Below are 26,794 nucleotides of genomic sequence, written 5' to 3'. Positions count from 1 at the left end.
AACGAACCAGACACTTGAACAATACCTACGATGTATGTTGCACCAATCGGAGAGTAATTGGAATGATATTTTATGGGTGGCCAAATATGCATACAATAACTCAGTACACTCTGGAACTGGACAAAGCCCCTTTTATACCCTATATGGACATCACCCTCGTACTTCAGACCTGGACTCACCTCTGAGCCTTGAAATGCCCACAGTGGACTATTTGCATTCCACGATAACTCAAGCCTTCAAGGATGCAACTGCACATTTGCAACAAGCGAAAGGGAAATACAAAAAGAATGTGGACCTGCATCGGAGTGAGGCGCCTCCATACCAAATAGGGGATCAAGAATGGTTGGCTACCAAACACATATTGCTCAAGGGACCTCGAACTTTTAATCTAAGGTATTTGGGCCCTTACTCGATCAAAGCTATAATTAACCCAGTGGCAGTCAAGCTCGATCTACCAGCTAACATGCGGATTCACCCCGTTTTTCATGTGTCACCTTTGAAACCAGTGCAACCAGGAACCAGATTAATAAAGCCACCAGAACCAATCCAGATAGATGGGGAGCCTGAATTCGAGGTGAAGAACATTTTGGATTCTAAGATCTCAAAATCAAAACTTTTCTATCTAATTGATTGGAAAGGGTACGGGCCTCAGAAAAGGTCTTGGGAACCCAGCGACCACGTACATGCACCTCGGCTGGTAAAAAGGTTCCATCGGAATTTCCCAGACAAACCGAAACCTCCAGAGGGAACGACCTTGGGAGAGGCCTTGGGGGGGGAGTGCTGTCATGATGCTTCCCCCGGAGCACCAGGGCAGGCGCAGCACCCCCGGGAGCAGGCATCATGCCCCCGGGTAAAAGCCCAGCGGCCCCTTGTAGGGGCTCTTTGGACTCTGTCCTGGCGCCGTTGGCGCCAGGCTCATGTTGGACATCAGTCCTGGCGCCATAGGCGCCAGGCTCATAAAGGAAGGTGTTTTGTGCACTTACCTGATGCAGACCATGCTGCAAGATTCAGGCCTCCCTGAGACCTGAAAGGGACTATTTTTTCATTGGGACTATTTTGCCACTCGGGCGTGGCCAGGGAAGGATACTTACTTGGAACTACTTTGGGGGCTTTGCGTTGTTCTGCATCCAAGCAGGTGAACGCTCACCGTGTCTGCTCCTGCATCTGGTCTCCAGCCACGCCCGCCTCGATCCTGGAACACCTGTAAGGAAAGAAGAGAAGAGAAAGGTGAAAACCAAGAATTTTATCAAACTTCTTACATGCATCCGGAACCTTCACGCCAGCGTTCCTGAGAAAAGACTTTCATTTAAAAGCACTGCGTTGCTCACTGCAGCACCGCGCTTCACTCACCTGTCCTCGGGAGTTCTTCTGGCTCAACCGCAACTGTCTGCACTGGTCGCCACATCTCTGCACCTAGGGGAGAGAAGAAGAGACAAAAGGTGAGCAGAAGGAACATATGAGGAAAGCCTCATTTTCCGCCATAGCACTTACTGGTCTTCTGTTGGTGGACCATTCCTCATTTCGGGTCGGCGCCGCTTCGTTGGCAGGTACCACACCCCGGCCCCTATGGGGAAAGGACAAAAGACATTACTGGAGGAATATAAAGACATTAAGAGGGATCGCCCCCATCGCTAACCCACCTGAGTTTACCATTGGAAATTCAATCCCTCAACGCATCGCCTTCATTCTGCACCTGAAATAAAGGACAGATCACAGGTTAGGAAGGCAACAGAAAAAGAGGCTCAACACTTGAACTTCTGTAATCTTCATGCTTACGGCGTTCCGCTCGGAAAAGTCAAGTGGATTTTGCCAGCGCCATTCTGAAAACCAGTGAAGTAACTGGACAAACACGCGCCCCTGCACCAGAAGCAGGATGGAGAGTTCATCCTTTCAAACCATAAGGTGAGCTTCAACCGGGGATTTCGGAGGAAGTTAGAGAAGAACGAAGGGGGGAAGGGGGGAGCAAGCACACTATTCTGCAGACTGTTAATCCCCTTTCTCATCTGCAGAAGGATATTCCTACGGGCCAGACAAGCAAGATTTGAAGGTCCTGTTCAGTCGGTGTTCCGAGTTCTGTGCATCACGCTCGAAGAGGCCACAGCAACCCAGACTAGATCAGCGCCTCCGTGGGAGTCAGGTGAGCGTTACAGCGGTAGCTCAGTCTCCACATCTCCCCAGTCTGAATTGGCATCCCTTGGGACCCATTTTTCTTTGGGAGGAGTTCCCCCATCTCGGAAGGAGAAGATCCTTTTCTCAGGATCTTCTGAGGATCTCTCTCCCTCAAATTGGAAGACCTGTACCTCCTCCACAAAGTGGGTCTGTTTGGGTCCTTTGTTTCTCCTACCCCCCCTCTGCTCCTTGGGAGGCAGGCTTTCAGGGGCAGGAGATTTTGTTTCCGGTTCCTGGTTTTCCAGGGGCTGTTTACAAGTTGGGAAGGAAGCTTCCTCCAAGGCTTTACACCCCCCTTCCCCTTGTGCCTCCTCCCTGGGAACCGGTGGGTTATCGGGATGCTGCCCCCGTCATTGTTCTGGAGCACCAGGTCCAGAGTTTGGGGTATTCTGCGGTGGCATGTTCATCTGAGGGTTCTGTTGAGCCCTCAGTATGTGACCCAGATCTCGTGCCATATTTTGGACCTGGCGCTCAAGTTGTGAAGCCCGCTCAGGCTGATACGGGGCTCTATTTTCTCCCCTGGGCTGATCCCGGGAAGGGTAGCTATCCCTTCTCTGGTAATACCCAGGATTGGGAAGATTTGGGTATCCCCCCACCCTTGGCCTACTCTCTCCCGGATTAGGTTGTCTGGGCTCAGGGAATTGGGAAAGAAGGATGGATGATTTTGGGGCTGGAAATTGGGTGGATACCTGGGGAAAAAGTTCTGCCCAGGATTTGGAGAATTTCTGCCCTCCTGTGGGAAGTTGGGAGGGAAGTTCCCTGGGTTAGGTGCTTGGCTGGATCCCCCCCCTTGGGCTGGAGGAGTCCACACATAACCCAGGATTGGTCGGTTTCCCTTGTAGCGGGGACTTACATAGTCAGGGGAGCGGGGGACACCATTTGTGGGACTACCTCCTCGACTCCCTGTCTGTGACTGGCCCGAGGGCCTTCTGGGCTGTGAATTATTTGGTGCAGGCAGGTTTTTAGGCCCCCCCCCATCTCCAAATCTAAAACGGGGGCAACCTTTACCTCTGCCACCTTGGCAGCAGCAGGGGTGCTGTTGGTTTTGGGGTTTTTGGGCTGATTCTTATTTTCTAACGGTTTCTGCACCTCATCGATGCGGTTGGCTTGCTTAATGACCCAGTCTAAAGATCTTTTCTCATGAAAATCTCTCACGAGCTGGGTCATTATGTATTTGGGTAAGGCATGGAAAAACTTATTGATAAATTCTCTGCTATCCGTGCGCACCCTTCTGGTGGTCTGCACAAAAGCACGCTTTAATTCTTGCACAAACTCTTGTGGGGCCTGATCCTCCCCACATTGCAAATTGTAGGCTGCCTTGCGAGCCTCTTGATGATTTCTGTGCACAGAAAAATGTTTCAAGATGGCCGCCCTGTATGTGGACCACCTTGAATGGTTTTGATCCTCCAGCCCTGTAAAGAAACTGGAGTATTCTGGTGAGAAGGTCCATTTGACGTAGTGGATGCAGCTACTGCTGTCCTTCAAATGGAAAGTCTCCATCATTTGCTCATAGAGCTCCAAGTGTTCCCAAACAGAATACTTGGCGTTCTTATGATAAGGCGTGATGACACTCCTTATTGCTTTATTTGTTTCAATGGGTCCTTAAGCAAGGCCCTTTTTGCCTTATTGGCCTTTTTGGTTCGGGTAACCTTGCTCCATTCATCCTCCGACTCAGAAGCGCTGCACCCAGAGGTGCCTGTCTGATCTTCCAGGTTTTCCCGGATTCTGCGAGCCTGGGAATGGCTGGCAGAATGTGGGGACCTGGTCTCCTGTGTCCTGTGGTCTTCAGATCCCTCCTTGCTACCAGGATTTGCTGGGTATCCCCCCCGCTGACCTAACTGGGCAGAGGTTTTCAGGATGCCCTTAGTGGGCCTACTCTCCTGGGGTTCCCCACTAAATTGCACTGTGCTTGGGTGCCCATACCCATACCCATACCCGGATGCCCGCCCATCCATTCCTGAGAGGTACTCGCCTATGAGCCCCATACTTATAGCTGGATAGTAATCTGCCATCCCCGTGGCCCTGGGCTCATGTGCACGAGGGGACATAGGGGCGGCAGAGTCCAGGGACTGGAAGAGATGAAGGCCTCTGGTACTAGGGCTCCTGAGGTTATGCTCAGGAGTTTCTCTTTCCCAGCGAACCTCATCTGTATCCGCCCCTGCTTCCTGTTGCAATGCAAGAGACTGCGCTTTCAGTTCCTCAGTTAAGGCCTTACTAGACTCTATCAGTCTCTCCTGCATGGCTACCTGTTGCTGGAGCCTATCATTGTGCTGACAGAGAGCCTCATTTTCTCTCTGTGTCTCCTGATTGGTCCTGGAGTACTGGGCCAGTCTCTGCTGCAGGAGGGTTACCTCCTCAGTCCCATCCCTACTGGCCTGCTCCTTTCTTGCCAGAGCCTCCTCCACCCTCCTGGTGTGATCTAGCAAGCCCTGATGCTCTTTTTGGAGGTCACCCAGCCCCTGGAGAGCCAAGTGATTTTCTTAAATTTTTCTTTTTAAATGGCAGACTTCCTGGCCTAAGGTATCCCTTTCCTGACCAAGAGCCTGCATTTATGACGCCAAGTCGTCCCTCTGCCTTTGAAAGGCACCCGCTTTCTGGTGTTTTTCATCAAACTCTGCCTGGGTATCCAGGTCTTTCAAAATCAATGTATTGCTTTCCTCTTTCTCTCTGTCTAGTTGGATTTGTGCATGCCCTGTTGAAATTGATCTGTTGCTCCAGCTTTTTCTGGCTCTGCAGTAAGGAGTCCAAACTGTCTTGGTGCTCCTTCTGCAAAGCCAGAATTCTGGTATCCTGGTCTGTCTTTTCCTGTTGCAGTATATCCATGTCCTCTTTTATTTTAATGATATACTGCATACTATCATTTTCTGACTCCTGGCTCCTCTGCAGCCTCTGCTCAGAAGAGACCAGGTCAGATTGGGCCTTTTCTAACGCCATCTGTTGCCTACTTGCCAGATCTTGGCCTTCAGCGCATTTGTCCTGCATGGCTCCCATATATAGATACAAATATGCCGCTATCCTAACCATCTTGTCGTGTTCATCTTTAACTTTGGGAGCCATGTATAATTCACTCAGGGCCACATGTAATGGACCCTGATCTCTCCATATATCTGACCCTGTTTAAGTGACCTGTTGCGCGATTGCCTGCAACCAGACCGTTTGGTCCTGATGAGTCCACTCACCTCTCACAAATAGCTTATGTAAGAAGTGCTCTCTGGCTATTTTCATATCTACCAAGGTTGTCATTCTGGAATTTGAGTTCCTTCCTGACTTACAGAAGTTTGTATTTTATTTTGCAAAACAGACCGTTTCCTTAGAGCGTTCCTTTGAGGGATGCTTTCACAGTGTAAAACAGCGTGGTGATCTAACCGGATATGTGTATCTGGTCAGTTGGCACACTGTATTAATCTGCACAAGTGGTAAATCTAACCCAGTATATCCCGGCTCCGAGCCCCCACTTCTGTAAGCGATATTCAATCAACACTACAGCTAAGTCAATGCCGAGTCTGGGATGCTGAGGAAAACCCTTATTGATGTATTTTTATATCCAGTTCAGTACTCTGGATGACAACCCTTGTATAACACCCCCCTCTTAGAATCCCCCTGACCCCACTGAGCCAAGAAGTAGGTTTGTTTTGCAAATTAAAAGGTTTATTTGGACAATTCAACAATATATATCTATCACACTTTTATAATATATTAATATCTGATAGTACACTGAGACATATGATGTGGATCCACAATGGGTAATGTTACAGTGGTACACTTGATTACTTAGGAGTAGTATAGAGGATGAGGTAGCTGAAAATGCTTTATGGTTTCAAGGAAATGCAATGAGGAATACAATGCAGTACAGAAATACTTGATATGATTTTAGCAAAAGATAAGATAATAACTTTTTCTTGACAATTCACCCCCCCCCTTTGCAATGTAAGAAATGGAAGGAGAGCACACAGTCTTCAAGAATCCCAACAAAATGCAATACGAAATGCAGTTCCCCACCAGCAAGCTTAGAGGAAAACAGGTAGAGGTTTGAAACACAGGCAAATTACTTTAATGTGGTTTGCAAGGAAGTGAAAAGGTGCTAAAATTGCTTTTAATTCCCTCTAGAGGTTCAGGGTGAGGGAGAGATGCTTGTTGGTATTAGTGCAGGCTCACTTTAGCAATGCTCTATGAGTTATTACCAGGTTGCAAACGGATTTTAACAAAGGAAAGAATGGAGCTGCTATTTTGACAAGTGGAGAAATTGAGCCAAAATCGCAAATCGCGGTAAATTCGCGAGTGCATGAATCGTGATTGCGGCTTTAAAAATGACAGATGCCACGATTTCTAAGAGGCAGTTCTACTTAGGTTAAAATAGTTTGGATTAGATTATTTTAACTAAGAGATTGGTTCTGCACAGTTCTGCTAGGTACTCACAATATCAATTTGAAATAGGCCTCGTCACGGCCTCTTCACGGTCTGGTCAGGTTGGACGGGACTTCCGGCGGGTTGTTCTGAAGTCCCGGCTATCTGGGTCAGCTCTGCTCTCTGGGTCTGTCAAGCACCGGATCTGCTCACAACCTGCTGGTTTGTGGTTCTCTCGGGTTCCGGATACAGCACTGCTTTCTGGATACTGCTACAGGTTCTTGCAAAAATTCTTGGCAAAATTCAAACAGCTCGCCCGGCTGTTGAATAGTTTGGTTGGTTTTGAGGCCTGCTGAAGAGGATTCAGCTGGTGGATTCAGGCCTCTCTGCTACAAATTCTGGAGTTAATTTCTGCCACAGGTTCTGGAGATTGATGGATTTGAAGTCTGGATCTCTGGATGTGAAGTCGTCGGTCAGCATGCTCCGCAGCAAATGGCATTGAACTTCTCTACCTATCCCAGCAGTCTCTTTTTATGTGTTTTGAAAATGGGTGTGTGCCTGGGCCTAGCTAAGCCTGCCCCTCTCACTTATCATTGGCCAAGCTTTCCTCTCTCCCTTGATTGGGGGGAAGAAATGGAGTGTCAGAGTGATGCTGTAGGTTTTATGGTCAGGGGAACCTATCCTTGTCAAATTACACACACATCTATTTCTGATCCAAATACATATTTCCCAGGTACACAGTTGTTTGACATCACATACACTCATCATATATTACTAAAGATAGCCCCTGTCCCGACTCTGGCGTTTCTAGGAGCTTGCATTCAAAAATGGCAACTTATTTTCGATTTTAGTGGGTTTTGCAACATTGGTTTGTCATCAAAAATTATACAAAGGTACATTTTCCTTCCACATATATCCCAGTAACTTTCCATGTCTCTAGCTTAAACACATTGTCTACAATAATCATAATTAGCGGGGTTTTGCCCCAGAACATGGTACAAATTGGAGTTTTGGACTCAAATCATGAGGGCATTTTACAAACTAAGACTCTCAAAGTTGTACATTCCTGTCATTTGGTTACAATAAATTATCACTGTTTCTATAAAATATATATTTGTTGCAATTCAACTCCCCCAAAGTGTGGGTCCGCCTCCAGGAGTCTGGGTGGGTCAGTGATCACATGTCTCTCCTTGCTGGCAGAGGGCTGCTGACAGGAAACACTCAAAATTAACAGACCCATTCAACAGAAAGAGCCTTTTGTGTGGGCTCCAGCAGGCTGCCTGGAAGTCTCTCCTCAATCAATCAACAGGGTCATGTGATATCCTGCCTCTTGGGTCGGAATCTCTGAGGTGTTAAGGTTTCCCAGCCTCTTGGCCTCTGGGAACAGCAGGTGGCTAAGATTTCCAATTAACTAACAAGCTTTGAAGTCCCTGCCCCTTTTGCAACTCCTAAATACAGTTTCCCTGTCAGAGTTTAGACCGCTAGCGCCACCTTGGGGAATTTGTCGGTACTGCATCCATTTTTGAGTTGTCTTGCATTTCAATAGAGTGGTCTTTTGCTTGATAGTATAGGACCCTTGCTTAACATTGTTTTGATGGCATCCTTACAGTAGAGTGGTGATGTGGAACCCCCCACAAGAAGGTTGTATCTTTGGAGTGGTCTCGTGCCAACTGCGCAGTTCTCCTATTCTGGCGTGAATGTGGGCAGAGATAGCTCATCCCCACATCCACCCAGTCTATTGATTTAGTTTGTTCTGGGATAGAATAATGGGCGGCGACAGCTCATCCCCACATCTACCCAGTCTATTGATTCAACATGGGTCAAAACCCTTGACAAGTGGGTGTCTGGACAGGACATTCGTGGGGTTGTCTGTTCCTGGTCTGTAGATGAGGTCAAACTCATACTGCTGCAGTTGTAGTAGCCACTTCCTGACTCACGTTGGGGTTTGTGGTGCTGAGCCTGTGAAGATTGGGATTAGCGGCTTGTGGTCTGTGAATATCTTAAACCTTCTTCCATAGTTTTTATATGTAAATATTACCGATTCTGTACAAATGGGAAGAATGTATCTGTAAATATCTTATGTCTGTAAATTTGCCTAACATAATATGCTATCTATTGTTGCCTGTGGTAACCTCTGTAATGTATATTGTGTATTACCTGCTCTTCAGCGCCCAGATACCTAAAGGTTTGGTGCGCGCTACAAATATTAAATAAATAAATAAATAAATATAGATAGAGGTGAAATGTCTGCACCCCCACAGTACGGTGATGGCCTCCTTTTCAATGTATGAGTACTGTTCTTCAGTGGTGGTGAGGGTCCTGGATGCGTAAGCCACTGTCCGTGTTTTGCCTGTTGGGGTCTTTTCAACTAGTACCACTTCTAGACCCACAGGGATTGCATCTATGTACAATTCTTTGTGCAGGTGTTAGGCCATAGTGGTGATGGTTGATAGCAATTCCTTGATGTTTTCAAAAGCCTCTTGGCATTGCCTGCTCCACTCCCATTTGGTGTTTGCTTTTGTCAGGACTCACAGTGGTTCTGAGAATGTGGCTAGGTTGTTGATGAACCTTCCACAGTATGTGGTCATTCCCAAGAAGCTACAGATTTATGTTGGTGTCATGGGTGGTGCGGCTCCCTTGATGTCTACCACCTTGAGGGGGTCTGCTGACACGTCCCTGCTATTGAACACCTAGCTGAAAAACTTTAGCTCCTCCTTGAGGTATTCGCATTTGTCCTTGTGGATTGTTAGTCCAGCTTCCTCCAACCTGTCGAGGAATGTCGCCAATCTCACCATGTGCTCTTGCTTGTTCTGGGCATGCACTAAGATGTCATTGCTGACATTAAGAACTCCAGGGAGGTTGTGTAAAAGGTGTGAATAGTTTGCTGAAAAACCTATGCAGCGTACGATATGCCAAAGTTCAGCCGCATATACCTCCTCAGTCTCAGGTATGTCAAAAATGTGGTTATGTATCTTGACTCTGTGTAGCTTTAGCTGATGATACCCCACTTTCTGGTCAATCTTGGGGAATACTTTGGACCCTCTGAGGTTTGCAATTATTTTGACAGGTGTTTGGGTAACGTGTTTTTCTCTGATGATCGCTGCATTGGAGAGGTGAATGTCTATGCATATTCTGATCTTCCCCGGGTTGTTTAGGCTTTTTTGTCACTACCATCAGGGAGACCCATGGCGTCGGTCCTGTCACCTCCTCAATGATACTCTCTTTTTCTAGTTGCCATAGTTCCTTGGCAGCTACGTCCCTCATGTGGAACAATGTCCTCCGGTGTCATATGGCTTGCGGTTGAATTGTCGGATCAATGTGCAGTCTGACCACTTTGCCGTTAAAACACCCAATTCCTTCAAATAGCTTGGGGTGAGTGGGCAGGAGGTTGCGGATTTCGTTGACTTCTGAGACATCGCTGACAAACAAAATTAATCCTAGATCTTCTGCCGAGTCTCCACTCAGTAGGGATTTGATACCTGCATCTGCAACATATATATTTGATGGAATTGTCGGGACTTTCTTTCTGCTGAGTGGGGTTGCAAAATCTCCCTACCACTGGGAGCGACTTCTTACTGCCATATGAGTACAGGCGGGTGTTTGTGTCCTTCAGTGTTCATCAGTTTCCATTGTGTGTGGGATGTTGAGGGGCATTACATTCACTAAATCCCGTGTCTATTGTCATAGTGACTTCCTGCTCTCCCACTTGAATGTTTCACCTAGGTCCTGTCTTTTTCCTCCTCGTTCTTTGGTCTCCCTGCACTAATGCAGAGATGAGGTGGATTTCCCTTTCCTTTTCTGAGGTTGTTTTGCTGCAATCGCTGCCTTTACCCTGCTCTCTTCGTCCGCCGACTCCACCGATGAGGAGTCATCCTCGATCTCGACTTGGCGTGCCTTCACTTGTATTCTGTCCTTGTGCTATGGCTTCTTTGTCTGAGGTCTCTGGTCCGTGGGGTTACTCGATGATCGACAGACTGTGGCGTAATGGTTGAGACAACCACATGCTCCACACGTGGTGTCTTGGGCTGGGCAGTTGCGCTTTCCATGTCACTGTCCACCACACCACCTGCATTCGCTGGGCCCAGGGACTCTGGGGCGCCATCTGCGGTTCTGTGTCAGGCTTCTCTCGTCACCTTGTGGTGGCCTGTCAATGATTGCTGGAATCTGTGGGGTCTGAGTCAGCTGAAATCTTTGTAGAGTCGTGTTCATGTACACTGTCCTTGCTTGTGAAAGTTCCCTCTGGCAGCCATACTCCAGGATGCGGAATAGTGGGATTCCTTTCTCACTTAGTATGACCCTCCTCAACTTCTCAGAGCACGTCCTGTCAATGATTTGGCATCTAATTTCTGTGTCAGTGTCTTCAAACTGTGTGGTAGGCGTCGAGTGTCTCTACTTCGCTCTGTATTATTGTGCAGAAGTTGGACATTTCATAATCTGGGTTGAGTTGGGGCATAAAATGGTGTGTGAGCGCATCCTTCAATATTTGTATTCATCATCAGGTTCAGATGTGTGTGGTAGTGAGTTAAAGATGTGCAAGGAGTCATCTCCAACGTTTTATAGCAGGTGGGAAGGCATCTTTATGGGTGTAGTAATGTCTTTGCAGTCCATTGCCCTTTCGAATTTTTGAATCCTTAATGCCCACCTGGGTCCGACAGATGACAGTTCTGCATACTGGTCAAAGGGGGTAATATGCATGCCCATCTGTCTTTGTTTGCATGGTGCGAAGCCTGGGCTAAATGTTGGTGCTAGTCTCGCAGGGGTGGATGAGCCTTGGGTTGACGCCATTGTGAGGTTGTGTGAGGCTGTTGTTGGGGGCCTCGTTAAGCAGAAACCCCACTTGGCTGTTTGGGCTCCCTGTGTGAGATGGTCTTCCTTACTTGTGTGGAGGCCTGTTCAGCATCCGCAGAGTGGAGTTGGCCTGCTGGTATGTCTCCACGTGTTGTGCATGTGTGTTATGGTCCCTGAGCTGGCCGCAAGAGTTTTTTTTGTTTTCTTCTCCAACGCCCATGTGCTTACAGGCTGGGATCCCATCCTCATCGCCAGTGTTGTGTGCTAAGCTGCACGCTACTGCCTGGACTACCGCTTGTGTGAGGGAGGGCCTGGAGCTGGCATGTATTGTGGCACGCGCTGTGTTCCAAGTAAAATAGGTCCACTGTGTTTGCTGGCTGCCCGCAACTGTCACTCTCCTTGCAGGAGCGCGCCTCAGCATTTATTTTACATCACCACTGCTCCCCCGCCAGGATTCCTCCAAGTGCTTCCAAGCAAGCATGAACCAGGAAGCTCAGTATTAAGTTTCAGAGCCCCAGACATGCAGTTTGTGCATGTCAGGGGCTCTGAAACTTGAATGCCCTGATGCTTCATGTTGAGTGCAATGTGGAGAGGCTGTGCAGGAGCGTCCTCTTTCCCTTCAATGTCCCAGGCAGCATACCAAACAGGCCATATCTGGCAGGGATAGATATACGCTGCAGCCAGGCATGGCCTATTAGGCATGCGTTCATTCTCGGATTCCACACGGGAGGGAAAGTGCTATTCTGCGCTGCTATCATTATACCTTTGACAGCTCATCCATAATGGGCGGATGGACGGTAGGTCACCACCAATCCACCCATTATGGACAAGCCACCCCTTTGTATAAGCGTAATTTGGGTAAGTCAATTACATCTGTAACGGTGCCTATTACTGTATGTGATTCTGTTGCCATTAGTGAGGTACATATGTATCATAGCTTCTGTTGTAGTAATCCTGTTTTGCTAAGTGGCAATTGTTCTGCAGTCGGTGCTGTATGAGTTTTTTTTTACTTCTTGTCATATTTGTTATAAGTTGTCCATTGTTTGAGACTACATTAACCGTTATTGCTGATCAATTTGGAAATCATGAAGACAATACCATGGACCACTTTTGGACAATATTTTCATAATTCTGCACATTTATTACTCCATGCATTGTTATGGAGATTAATTCACTGTTGTTTCAGCACTCCAGATCCATTTCAGGTCAATGTAAATGACCTAAAGAAAGGGTAATATATGTTTTCACCATTGGAACTGGAGATTCTCAATAATGAAGTGATACCCTGTTATCCCTGAACCTTTAGTGGCACTGCCCATTGCTGCTCATTTGCCAGTGTGGCAAGGTTGTGTTAATAAAACAAGTGAATTTTCACTTTTTCAGAAGGAGAGATTTTTTAATATTTTATAAGAATCTCTCAAATATAGATGCGTTTTTCCTTGCTCTGTCATGATTACCTGTCATGATTACCTCTTTACTCCTTGATAATTCTTTCTGAAGTCTTTCACAGATCTAAGTCCGTCTCATATTCTCAGTTACTCAGAATATCTCTCATTCACAAGGCTCTTTTTTGAAAAACCTCTCAATGTCCCTCTGACATTCTAGGCAACACTCCCATCCCTAAACACAACTCGTGGGCCCTATTCAATGCACCTTCTGGTTGTAGACATCTTTCAGACATATTAGCACAACTGTCTAGCTCTAAGAATGTTCAATAGCTTTCAAAAGTCACTTTCAATTTCTAGATATTTTTCAGAGTTTGTATAGTCCCTCTCACATTTTAGGCTCTTTCTAAAATATCACAGCAAGCAGGTGAAGTTCTATGTGTAAACAAGAGAGGGTTTTGCTCATTTAAATTATTGAGAATATTCATGCTCAAACATGTATTGATATTGATATTTTATTTCTATCACGCTCATACACAAGTGTTTCAGAGCGTGACAAGGCAAGTGAAGGGGAACAGAGGAGAAACAAAAACAACGATCTTACTAGGCCCAGTGACATTGAGAACGCGCAAGTGCATGGTAGAGGGGGAGAGGGCGAAATGCATGGAAGGGGGAACAAAAGGAGGAAAAAAAATAATAATAAATAAATGAATAAATAAAAAGTCAACAAACAGAGGGAGTGCAGCCAGCAAGTGGCAGTGCTGGGTTTAAGGCAGCAGGCTGGGTAGGTCTGATAAGTCCAGGAAGAACAAAACAAAGGGGTGGGGGCTGTATGGGTACAGATACAGACCCCAGTGCAAGGGGTGGCCCGGAGGCAGTGCGTGCGGGTGGAAAGAGGAGCAGGTACCTGGGCCCAGAGGAAAGAGGGTGGCCAGGTGCATGGTGCCGAGGGAGAGTAGAGTCAGCATAGGAGAGGGGGGGGCAAAGGCAGAAGCAAAGAGGAAGGTCTTGAAGTGCTTCCGGAACCGGAGATGGTTCTCCTCAAGTTTTAGAATGGCAGGGAGGCTGTTCCAGAGGGAGGCCCCAGCTGAAGGCAGAGATCTACCCCCAGCTCGTTTCTTTGAGAAACGACTGACCCTGAGGGAGTTAGAGGAGCAGAGTGCCTGAGATGGGAGGTATTTGGAGAGGGATAGCTGAAGGTATGTTGGACCCAGGCCCCAGAAAGCCTTGTGGCCAATGCAGAGGGTTTTGAATTTAATCCTTGCATCCACTGGGAGCCAATGGAGAGATTTCAGAGCTGGAGAGATACGATCCCAGGGCTTGAGGCCAAGGACAAGTCTCGCAGTCTTGTTCTGGATAAATTGCAAAGGGCGGAGAGTAGAGGTAGGTAGATTAAGAAAGAGGCTGTTGCAATAGTCCAATTTAGAGAGAACCAGAGCTTGGGAGACAGTGAGCTTCAGGGGAATGAGAGGAAAGGAAGAGTACCTCTGAGGAGGTGCAGTAGGAAGTTTGACTTTTTTGATACATCAGCGATGTGGGCGGAGAAGGAGAGTGTGGAATCAAAGGTCACACCAAGGTTCTTGGCCTCGCAGGTAGGGATAGGAGGAGGGCCCAGGGAGGCCGGCCAGAGAGTGAGGGGAAAGGAAGGTGATGGTGTGCCGATGAGGAGGATCTCAGTCTTGCTGGCATTCAGACAGAGATCATTGGCAGCACACCAATCTTGAATGGCAGTTAGGCAATCAGTGATGAGAGAGGTGGAGGAGGTGGCCGAGGGCAACCTGAAAATGAGCTGAGTGTCATCTGCGTAGCACTGGAAGTTTGAGCAGAAAATGGCAAAACAGCAGGCGAGAGTTGCTAGGTATTGGTTGAAAAGCCACGGTGAGAGGTTAGACCCCTGGGGAACACCACAGGTGGAGAGGAAGATAGATGATAGGAAGGACCCAAGTTGGACCTGGGAGGGTCGATCAGAGAGGAAAGAGGTCAGCCAGGGCAGAGCCTGATCGGTGATGCCCAGGTTATCATAGAGATGATTGAGCTGGATCGTATGGTTGACTTTGTCGAAGGCAGAGGAGAGATCGAGTAGGATGAGGACAGAGGGAATGCTAGAGTCAAGGTTTGAAAGCAGATCTTCACGGATGTTCAGGAGAGCAGTTTCCGTGCTTCTGCCGGATCTAAAGCCAGACTGATGGTCATGGAGACAGCCAACAGAGTCAGAATGAAGGATTAGCTGAGAGTTGGCCAGCTTTTCAAAGAGTTTGCCCAAGAAGGGGGTAATGAAATTGGGCAATAGTTGGACGGCCAAGAGGGATCAGCTGTGGGTTTCTTGAGGAGAGGATGCACACGGGAGTGCTTAAGAGGGGAGGGGAATGATCCTGAGGCAAAGAAGTGGTTGCAGAAATCGGCAAGGACCGGAGCGAGGGTATCAATGTGGTCCTTGATAGTTTTAGAGGAACAGGGATGAACCTGTTTTGATGAGGCTTTCATAGATCGGACGTGTCTAGCGACCTCATCTGGGGAGAAAAGAGGAAAGGAAGAGAAGGAGGGAGGGATGGCTGGAGGAGGGTCAGTGAGTACAGCCGGAGAGGGGAGAGATGAGAGGGGAGAGTGGAGGGAGTGGAAGAGAGGGTGGACAAGATGTCCTGGGTTTTTGAGATAAAGTGAGAGGCCAGGGCATTGCAAAAAGCCTGAGAGGCAAGGGGAGGGGTAGAGACTGCAGCAGGGTTAGCCAGCTCCTTGCAGATTTTAAAGAGTTCAGCCGAGCTTGTAGATGCCTCAGAGACACGGGCTTGAATGTGGACTCTCTTCTTGGTACGGACAGAGAAACGGGTTGCCTTTGGAGTAGGCGACAGGCCAGTTTGTCAGAGGATGAACAGGAATCCCTCCATTTTCTCTCAGCCGCCCCATACTTACGTTTAAGTGTAGCTAGGTCAGAGTGATACCAGGAATTGCACTTGGCTTTGGACTTCAGGCGGATCCTCATGGCAGTGGCAAGAACGGTGTGAGTCAGCCAGAGGATGTGGGGGGGGAGAGTAGGTGGCAGCAAAAGCCTCGACTGACACACGCTTCATGGGCCAGATATCCAGGAAGGTAGGTGGCAGTGTTGGGATAGGCTTGGCTTGGGGGGAAGAGAGAGAGAGAGAGATAAGAGGAGAGGAGGTAGTGGTCACTCCAAGAGAGGGGAGTGGAGAGAGGGATACAGAAGGGGAGGCTAGAGGAGATCAAGTCAACAAGTGTGTGCCCTGCAAGTGCATTGGGCCAGAGGGGAGGATGAGAGGGAGAGGGAATCACAGAGGTCGCGAAAGAGTAAGGTTGATGGACAGGGAGAATCAAGGTGAATGTTGAGGTCACCAAGGAGAAGGAGTTCAGTGGTTGAGGCCAGAAGAGAGGAAGAGAGGTCAGCCCACTCAGAGAGAAAAGAGGTGATAAGAGGAGAGGAGGTAGTGGTCACTCCAAGGATTCACTCGATCTTAGTTTATACTATTCAGTAGTACTTTACATAAATTTCCTTGATATTTTACATTACATAATTCTTATTATGCTTGAGATCATTTAGGAATCTCCAGAGCGGAAATATGAACAGAAACTGGAATCCTCTGAATTATATCTAGAAAAACCACTCAGCAACATTGCATTCTGTAACCGGAGGTTCATAAGGAAAAAGGCACATGGTTACATGACAAGTCACATTGTATAACACTTGTAAATGGCTATTGGACGGCTAGTGAATGGAATGTTTTGCATGGCAAGACTTGTGTACTATCTTGTATAATTATGCTTTGAACTTTGTTGTAATGCCGTGAGAAAGCATGTTTTGGTCATATATTCAACCACAGGTGTGGAACACATGTAGGCTAGAGTAAGGGAATATTTAGCACTATTTTGTATGACAAAAATCTGGGTGGCTGGTATAGGGTTGATGTTAAAGACTTGTTTGATACATGTATGTTCTGTCTTGTATTACAAACTCAGAGTTTATTACATAGTTTTCCCATTTTAACAATGAGCTTTTTTTTCTGAAATCATATCCAAATTTACAATGAACAGAAACAGAATCTTCTGAGTATCCAATTCATTACCTTTGCATTTTTAAATACTATTAAGAAAGTCAACGCAATGGAAACTGTATTGATAGCTTTCCCTGAAATATAACATGCAGTTTTTATTTTTTTTATTTGATTTGGCTGAAGAATTCAACCTTTCAAAATTACATTTTTAGTTATGATATAATACAAACAAATACAACATAATAGAAACTAATCATTCTAAAATGTCAACCATAATAAACACAATATTAGAACATATGACATGGATTAAAACTTCTTTTACACAAACACACAGTTTTAGTAAAACAATTTAAAATTATTGTTACATTAAACAAAATCTATTAGAGATCACTAATATGGTGGCAGGTTCTCATTTTCCTTCCACACAGCGGACATACGGTAAAATTGTTTTTATAAATTGAGTTAATGCAATATGTATAACAGTTCTATTGCTCGTGATTAGGGCGCTCCAAATTTCATGAAACGAGCGCGTACATGAGGATTGCATTAGATTTCGAAAATAGTGTTCCCGTAAACCAGTAAGGGCTGGGCATTCAACTATTAAATGAGATAAAGTCTCTAACTGCCTTAAATTCTTACAGAATCGACAGAATGCTTGATTTTTAAGGATTATACCTCGTCTAGCAAGAACTTGATTTGTTGGGCACAGATTTAGCCGTAATCTCAGCATTTCAGAACGGACAAAAGCAGAAGGACATTTTAACAAATAGCCTCCAATTTGTTTGAATTTCTTGTGGGGAAACAGATTCAAATCAAAATCTACATGACCTGCACAAGTCTGTTGTGTTACAATCCAATCATAATGATACAATTGTGTTTTAGCTTTAACAGGGTTGGTTAGAAGTAAATCAATCGATATACCCGCATCAACAAGGGCGTTTTGAATGGTTGTGACTCCTTTTTTTGGAAACTCATCTCTCAGTGAACAAATATAGGTTGCAACTGCACCTAAGATATTAGTTGACTGCACTCCTAGTAGAAGCTTACGATAAATATTGCACATCTTCCAAAGTACTTCCCCAAACATAGAAATCAAACCCGATTGGAGTACAAATAGGGAGACAGAAAACTGCCCTCCAAAACCTTCCTTCCAAGCAGTCCCAAAATTGTCTCGATCTTGGCAGCAGGGTTTCCGCACCATAAGAAAGAATCGGAACAACCTTTTGCATAAAGAAAGTCACAATGTGTGCTGAAGTAAATTTACCATACTTATATAATATGATCTTGGCTTGAGATATCAATGTCATTGTTTTGGCTTTTAAAGTGTCGTCAAAGATCTGATTTTTGCCCGACCCCGTGAACGGGAGACCCAAGTAATTATAGTGGGACACCACCTTTAGTGGTGTGGCATGCAGGCACCATTGATAGTTTGCCATTTTAGAATTTAACTTTCTTTGACACATAACTATTTGAGTTTTATCCACATTGATGGTCAGGTTATTCTTGGTGACATAATCAACTCATTTATTCAGCAATTCTAGCAGACCTTTCGGTGTCTGTGACAATAACACCAGATCATCAGCATACAAAAGCCATATGATCTTTTGTGAACCTAATTTCGGAGCATCTGACACGGCATCTTCTAATGATACACCCATATCTAATAAGAAAAGATTAAATAATGTTAATGCTAATGTACACCCTTGTTTTAATCCTTTTAAGGTCTTAATATCAGCTGATAATAGCCCGTCAAGTGAGAGTCTGACTTGGATACTTGTGTTAGTTTTTTAATCACAGTTAAAAGCGAGGAAGGGCAACCATATTTTTGTAATTTGTGAAATAATAAAGCCTGATCAACCAAATCAAACGCTATACGAAAGTCTACAAAAGCCATGTAAAGCGGTTGATTGATGTCAAGGTATTTGGACTTTAACATGTTTAAAATGATTAAATTTACAGACGTCCCCATCCCCGCCACGAAACCGGACTGCAGTTTTAAATTCATGCACTTTGACATTTCAAAACATGAATATTCTCAAGCATGTAGTGACATAAATTTACTGGTAGTGTACATTTAAAAATCCTTTGAATTCAATCTTAGAGAACATTGTGTTCTATTCCCATTCTTTATAAAAATGTAATAAAGCTTTGACCAGACTCAACACTTGTTAATTCTATCTCTCTGCTTTATATTATTATATTGAAACAATATACATTTTCCGATAGCTTGTATTATATCAAGATTTTAGTGTACTGCATATCAGTTCAGTATGTCCTATGGAATAGAGCATGCAACACGTTTAGTATAACTACAATTATTGAATTGTTTTATGATGAGCATCATATCATATTTAAAATGAAAAAAATGTGATGTTTGCTGAGTTACCACTCGATTTTGCATTCAAAATTACTGCATCCCTTGAAAGTAACTGTATTATTCGTTGCATGAAGATAATTTGAAAGAACTAGGTTTGAAAACAATATAGGATTTGTTTAGTAAAATGTTATTTGTTTGGTTTTTGTCCCTTTTACAAAACTTAGACTTAACTAATTTGTAAGGCTAGCATCCTTGTGTAGATTATGTTAGGTTTACCCTTAAGTATTCTTCCAGATATGTCAGTTCTTTGATATTATGTTATGTGGCATCCTGTTGTGTGCTCAATCTTTGTAATGAATCACACCATTTCTGTTCTGTAAACTTAAATTATATAATGTCTGTAGGAATCTCTTTTTTAAATTACATCTTGTTGTTTAAAGAATTCTGCTTCTTTTCTAAAAATTATCTCCCTGGTCATAACAGCACACACTTTGGTGTTATGCTGATTATACTTTTGTGACCAGTAGTGTTCTGGAATATAAAAATGACTAACACTTATTTACATTTTACTCTCAAGTTATTTTATGTACATTGAAATTAAGAAATTCTATGTGTAGGATGGATTGTATTTTCTGGTTAATTGTTTCCCAAAATGGTTGCCGTTTTTTACAACTATTAATTACACAAGGTAATTAGCTTTTTAAAGAAGTAGCTTTTAAGGCTCTCAGGATGGAAGAGCCCTTACCACGGTTCATAATGCTAACCTTGCTAAGGTTACATTGGAAAAACTACCACAGACAAGCCAAGGGAAACTAAGATGTTGTTTACTAAACACTCATTTCCTTGTTAAGCATGCAGTGGAAATCGCTAACCTCATTCAGGAGCAAAACCTAGACATCCTGTTTCTTACAGAAACTTGGATGACGGAAACCTCCTATCATGCTATGATTCTGGCTACCCCATTGGATACCTAGCCCTACAACCAATTGGCAGGAAGGCAGGGGGTGGTAGCTATTATCTACAAGCATAATTTAAAGATTCACACAATTAACAGCTTTGACTTGGATAACTGCAAAGCTCAAATGGTGAAACTTAAAAAAAAATCCTGTATCCTCTATTACCCTCATGCTTTTACATCGCTCCCAAGAACTACCCCTTTGTTTGAGGAACAACTATTGGCTATCCTAGGAAATGTATCCAATGACTCTACACCTGTTGTTATCATTGGTGACTTTAACCTGTGGTATAACAACCCTGTAGATGACGATTCCAAGGATCTCATAATGTCCCTGGAATCCATTGACTTCCAGCAACAGATCCAAGCTGCAACCCATAGTGTCACGCTCACCTGATTCCCACGGAGGCGCAGGTCTGGCTTCGAGTGCTGATGCTTCTTCAATGGTGAAGCGCAGGACTCTGAAGATGGACAGGTAGGGCCCCTCTACTCTGGCTTCTCTGGCTCGTAGGAATATTCCCCTGTGCGTGAAAAGGGAGTATTACCTACTGACGGAATAATGCTCAAGCCTCCCACTTCCTTCCAACCCTCCACGATACCCTTCCACGATTCCCCGTGAAGTCTCACCTTAGGGTCTGGAAGGATGAGTTCTCCATCCTGCTTCTGATGCAGGGGCGCGTTGAAACCCAGTTACTTCACTGGATTGAGGTTTGATGGAAGTTCAAATAAGCTTGACTATTCAGGTAAGGCGCTGTAAGAGTTCTGTTGCAAGTTCAAAAGTTCAAGCTTAATAATAATGTTCATTGTCTTATTGCAGCAAGTGCTAACGCTTATGTCTTTTTCCCCTTAGGGGGCGGGGTTCGGAATGCCGGAGATATGGCGCCGACCCGAAGTGAAACGTGCAGTTCCAATAAATGACAGGTAAGTTCTGGATGAGCGTTCGGGTAATGTCTTTGCATTCGCTCATTCAATGTCTTTGTCTTTTTTCCCCATAGGGGCCGGGGTCCGGAATGCCAGGAAGCGGCAGGACCCGAAATGAAATCGGAATGACCCAACTGGTAAGTCTTAGAAGGAAACTGAGCTTTTCCTATTCCCTTCCTTTTCTCACCTTGTGTTCTTGTCTTTTTCTCTCTAGGCTCTGGGAAGTGGCTGCGGATCCGAATGATCGCTGCTGAAGATGGAGGTGCCCAGGAAAGGTGAATGAAATGCAGCGCTGCAGCGATCGAAACGAAATGCTTTTAAAAATGATGTCTTCCCTTTCAGGATCGTCGGTGTGATGTCTCTGTGATACGATACAGCTTTAGCAGGTAAGGTCTTCTTTCTCACCAATTCTCTCTTATCTCCCTTTGCAGGTGACCCAGGATGCTGACAGGCGTGGCTGAAGTCCAGATGCAGGAGCTGACACGGTGAGCGTCCAGCTGCGAGGAGCAGAACAACGCGAAGCAAGAGTTGCTGATCGGGCGTGGTTTAAATAGCTTTGGAAGAAGTTCCAGGTATGTATCCTTCCATCGATCAGGTATGTATCCTTCCCCGACCACACCCAGGTGGAAAGTAGTCCCACAGGTAAAGTAGTTCCATTCAGGCCTCAAGAGGGCCTGGATGTAGCAGCATGGTCTGCATCAGGTAAGTGCACATTGAAACACTTGAACACATGTCTAGCTTTATGAGCCTGGCGCCTAAGGCGCCAGGACAGGGGTCCAACATGAGCCTGGCGCCTAAGGCGCCAGGACTGTGTCCAAAGGGCCCCAGCTTGGGCCCGCTGGCACTTCCCTGGGGGGAATGATGCCTGCCTCTGGGGTTGCTGGGTCGGACTCGGCTCCTTGGAGGTAGGCATCATGACAGTACCCCCCTCAAGGCCCCTCCCAAGGTTGTTCCCTCTTGGCTTGGGTCTTGGCTTGTTCGGAAATCTCCGGTGGAACCTTTGTATTAATCGAGGTGTGTGAACATGGTTACTAGGCTCCCACGATCTCTCCTGAGGTCCATATCCCTTCCAGTCAACAAGATAGAAGAGTTTTGACTTTAACACCTTGGAGTCTAAAATATCTTTCACTTCGAATTCTAATTCCCCTCCAATTTGAACTGGGTCTGGAGGCTTGGACAGTCGGGTCCCTGGTTGTACTGGCTTCAAAAGTGATGCATGAAAAACTGGATGAATACGCATGTTGGACGGTAAATCCAGTTTAAAGGCCACGGGATTGATTATAGCCTTGATGGGATAAGGTCCTATGAATCTGGGATTGAAGGTTCGCGGGCCCTTGAGGGGTAAATGTTTCGTTGCTAGCCATACCTGGTCTCCTACTTGGTAAGGAGGAGTTTTACTTCGGTGCAAATCAGCATTTTCTTTATACTTTTTCTTGGCTTGCTGTAAATGAGTTGCAGCTTCTTTGAAGCTCGGGTTATTGTGGAATGCAAATGATTTACTGCGGGCATTTCCAGGGTCAGAGGTGGATCTAGGTCAGAGGTCCAAGGATGGTGACCATACAAAGTATAAAAAAGGAGTTTGTCCGGTTCCAGAATGCACTGAATTGTTGTATGCATATTCTGCGATCCAAAGGATGTCTTTCCAATTTAACTCGGATTGGTGTAACATGCACCGAAGATATTGCTCGAGTGTCTGATTGGTTCTCTCGGTTTGTCCGTCGATCTGGGGGTGGTGGCTGGTGGATAACCGCACATCTATTTGTGCTAGTTGGCAACACTTCTTCCAAAAATGGGAGATAAATTGACTTCCACGATCCGAGACCAATATGGAAGGGAAACCATGTATGCAAACTATATTCTCCAGAAATTCCTTGGCCAAGGTGGAAGCTGAAGGCAAACCTTTTAAAGGGATAAAGTGGGCCATTTTGGAGAATAGATCCACAATTACAAGAATAGTGTTGTAACCAGCACAAGGAGGCAGGTCAGTTATAAAGTCCATTGACAAGGTGTGCCATGGTGCCGATGGAATATCCAAGGGTTGAAGTAGGCCGGCTGGCCTTTTCTTTTGACCCTTGTTTTGGGCGCAAATTCCGCAAGACAATACAAAAGACTTTATGTCTTTTCTCCAAGAAGGCCACCAGAAGTGGCGTTTGATTTTTTCCTCCGTTTTAGCGATACCAGGGTGTCCTTCCATTAATGATTCATGATGATGGGCAATAACAAGTTCTTGCAATTCTTTACTTGGCAGAAACAACCGCTCCTGGAAGTAGGGTAAATCATCCTTAACGGTGTAATGAGGACCCTTTTGACTCCATTCCAGTAAGGCTGAAGAGTCTAGAAGTTGTTTTACTTGCGTTTGGATGCCCTCAATAGTTTGCAATGAAGTTAGGCCTAAGATTCTTTGTTCAGGCATGATTGGCACAGGTTCTAAACTCAAATTGGGTTCTTCCATGCCAATCCGGGATAAGGTGTCCGCTTTACCATTCTTGCAGCCAGGGCGATAGGTAATTACAAAATCAAATTCCGCAAGGTATAGAGCCCATCGGAGTTGTCATGAAGATTGAGCTTTGGCCGTCTTTAAATACTGTAAATTTCTGTGGTCCGTAATTACGGTGATGGTGTGTCTTGCCCCAAGAAGGTAGTGACGCCAAGCCTTGAAAGCAGATTTAATAGCCAGTAACTCTTTGTCGGTAATTGCGTAGTTGATTTCAGGAGGAGAAAATTTCCTGGACCAAAAGGCTACTGGGTGTAGTTGGTTAGTTTCTGGGTCTCTTTGCGACAGGACAGCTCCCATGGCCGAACTGGATGCGTCGGTTTCCACAATATAAGAGAGATCTGGGTGCGGGTGCTTTAATACAGGTGCAGAGGTGAATTTGGTTTTCAGGTCCTGAAAGGCTTGTTCGGCCTCAAGAGTCCATTCAAAGCGTTTGTTTTTCTTTAGGAGAGCTGTGATGGGTTGGACTGTTCGGGAAAATTCCGGGATGAATCTTCGATAGAAATTGGCGAAGCCGAGCATACTCTGAACTCCCTTCACCGAGCTAGGAGATGGCCATTTGAGGATGGCGTCCACCTTTCGCGAGTCCATTCGGACTCCTTGTGGTGTCAGGATGAATCCGAGAAACTCAACTTCTGTGGTATGAAAAACGCATTTTTCGAGCTTTGCAAATAGTCTGTGCTGGCACAATTTCTCAAGAACTGCCCTAACATGTTTTCTGTGATCAGATTCTGAAGAAGAGTACACCAGGATTTCGTCAATATAAACAATGACACAGACATCGATAAGTTCCGGAAGAACATCATTCATAAAGTACTGAAAGGCTGCAGGTGCATTGCACAAACCAAAGGGCATCACCTGATATTCGAAGAGCCCAAATTTGGTGCGGAATGCAGTCTTCCATTCGTCGCCTTCTTTTATACGTACCAGGTGATAAGCTCCTCGAAGATCTAACTTGGTGTACACACAAGCGTCTTTCACCTGGTCGATAAGCTCAGGGATCAGGGGCAGAGGATAACGATTCTTAATCGTTATTTGATTTAGGGCGCGATAGTCTATATATGTTCTAAGGTCGCCCTCTTTTTTCGGCACGAAGAACAAAGCTGAGGAGACAGGAGACTTGGACGGGCGAATAAAACCATTGGCTAGGTACTGATCTAAATACTGACGCAAATGCAGGTTCTCAGGTTCCGTAAGAGCATAAATCCTACTACAAGGTAGTTGAGCATTGGGTACCAGATCGATTTGGCAATCATAAGACCGATGGGGAGGTAACGTGTTAGCCTGTTCCTTCTGAAAAACGTCTTGGAATTCTTGGTATTCTGACGGTAGCTGTACAGGGGTGGAAGTTGCTGAGGCTAGACCCATAACTGGATTTCTTGGATAACAAGTTGGTTCACAATCAGGAAAACTTATCTTCTTTGCTCGCCAGTCAATTCTGGGATTATGTGTTTCTAACCAAGGAATTCCAAGAATTACTTGAAATTGTGGGGCCTTGATCACATCAAACACGATTGTTTCCCTATGTCCATCCTGACCCACCAGTGTCATTTCAATAGTGGAATGTGTTACAGGCCCTGAGGCTATTTCGGTTCCATCTACTGTAGTAATGACATCTTGGGTTACTTTCGGGCGGAGAGGGAGCTTAATCCTGGAAGCCAATTCACGGTCTATGTAATTTCCAATAGCTCCACTGTCGATGTATGCTTTTATAGCATGCAACTGCTGAGGCTGTTTTGGGTCCACGAGCACCATTGGCATGACAAAATGCGAGGTCAAAGAATCTGTTTTCAAGCTCGGCAAGCGGACCCCTACGCTTGTCGGGCTAGGTCGTTTCCCGAATCAGGTGTCAATAAATCGTTATCAGTGGCTCCAACCACCTTCTTAGGTGGTTTAACCGGACAATTTCGAAGAAAGTGACCGGAAGTCCGGCAATACAGAGAAAGTTGCATTTGCCGTCTTCTCTCTCGTTCCTTCTGCGTTAATGGTCCTTTAACACCGCCGATTTGCATAGGTTCGGATACGTCGGTACTCTTGAAGTTGGCGTGGGTTTTGATCGGTACTCGGGTTTCGTACTTGAACCGATCTGCTTTTCTATTTTGAAGTCTGTGATCAAGTTGAACCACCAAGTCTATGTAATCTGCGCAGACCTGGGGTGGATCTACTATCTGAGCAAGAACATCCTTAAGCTCTCCGTGCAGGCCTCGATGAAACAATGTGATCCTTTTGTTTTCTGGCCATCCAGTTTCCACAACCAGTCTATTAAAGGCGGCAACGTAGGACATGAGATCCTGATTACCTTGTCGTAAGGATAGCAGTTCGTTATCAAGGGCCTGTCCTTGAGAGTGTCGAGCAAACAATCTTTCCATGCTGGCCTGGAAACCCTGAAAATTCTGGAGAATGGGATCATCCTGATTTACCAATGGAATAGACCAATCGGCAGCACTGCCACTGAGGTAAAATAGTATAAAGGCTACCTAGGTCTGGTCGTTAGGGAAGGCCCCAGGTCTGCATAGAAAGTGTAAACGACATTGGTTCATAAAGACGGCATATTTCTTGAGAGCCCCGCAAAACGTTCAGGCAGGGCCAAAGGCATGTGTCCAGGTAGATTGATTTGTACCGGGTTATTCAAACCCATTGATGTGGAAGTACCTCCGGAATTAGGTAAATGAGTGTGCCCTGCCTGGGCCTGCAATAACCTTTTGGCCAGGTCATCTGCTCTTTCCTTGGATAGGATCAGTTCTCTTTTGAGAGCGTTAGTCTCCTGGCGGGCTGCGTGCACTTCTGCCCGTAATTCTCCCAAAAGCTGGGCCAGCTGATCTGTCTCGGAAGTCTCCATAGCGCCCGGGTGGGAAATTGTGGGTAGGCTTCGCGTTCTGTCACGCTCACCTGATTCCCACGGAGGCGCAGGTCTGGCTTCGAGTGCTGATGCTTCTTCAATGGTGAAGCGCAGGAATCTGAAGATGGACAGGTAGGGCCCCTCTACTCTGGCTTCTCTGGCTCGTAGGAATATTCCCCTGTGCGTGAAAAGGGAGTATTACCTACTGACGGAATAATGCTCAAGCCTCCCACTTCCTTCCAACCCTCCACGATACCCTTCCACGATTCCCCGTGAAGTCTCACCTTAGGGTCTGGAAGGATGAGTTCTCCATCCTGCTTCTGATGCAGGGGCGCGTTGAAACCCAGTTACTTCACTGGATTGAGGTTTGATGGAAGTTCAAATAAGCTTGACTATTCAGGTAAGGCGCTGTAGGAGTTCTGTTGCAAGTTCAAAAGTTCAAGCTTAATAAAAATGTTCATTGTCTTATTGCAGCAAGCGCTGACGCTTATGTCTTTTTCCCCTTAGGGGGCGGGGTTCGGAATGCCGGAGATATGGCGCCGACCCGAAGTGAAACGTGCAGTTCCAATAAATGACAG

This window comes from Ambystoma mexicanum, chromosome 2q (genome assembly GCF_040938575.1).
Source record: "Ambystoma mexicanum isolate Mex_15411 chromosome 2q, UKY_AmexF1_1, whole genome shotgun sequence".
Lineage (NCBI taxonomy): Eukaryota > Metazoa > Chordata > Amphibia > Caudata > Ambystomatidae > Ambystoma > Ambystoma mexicanum.
This window is presented reverse-complemented; position numbering follows the sequence as displayed.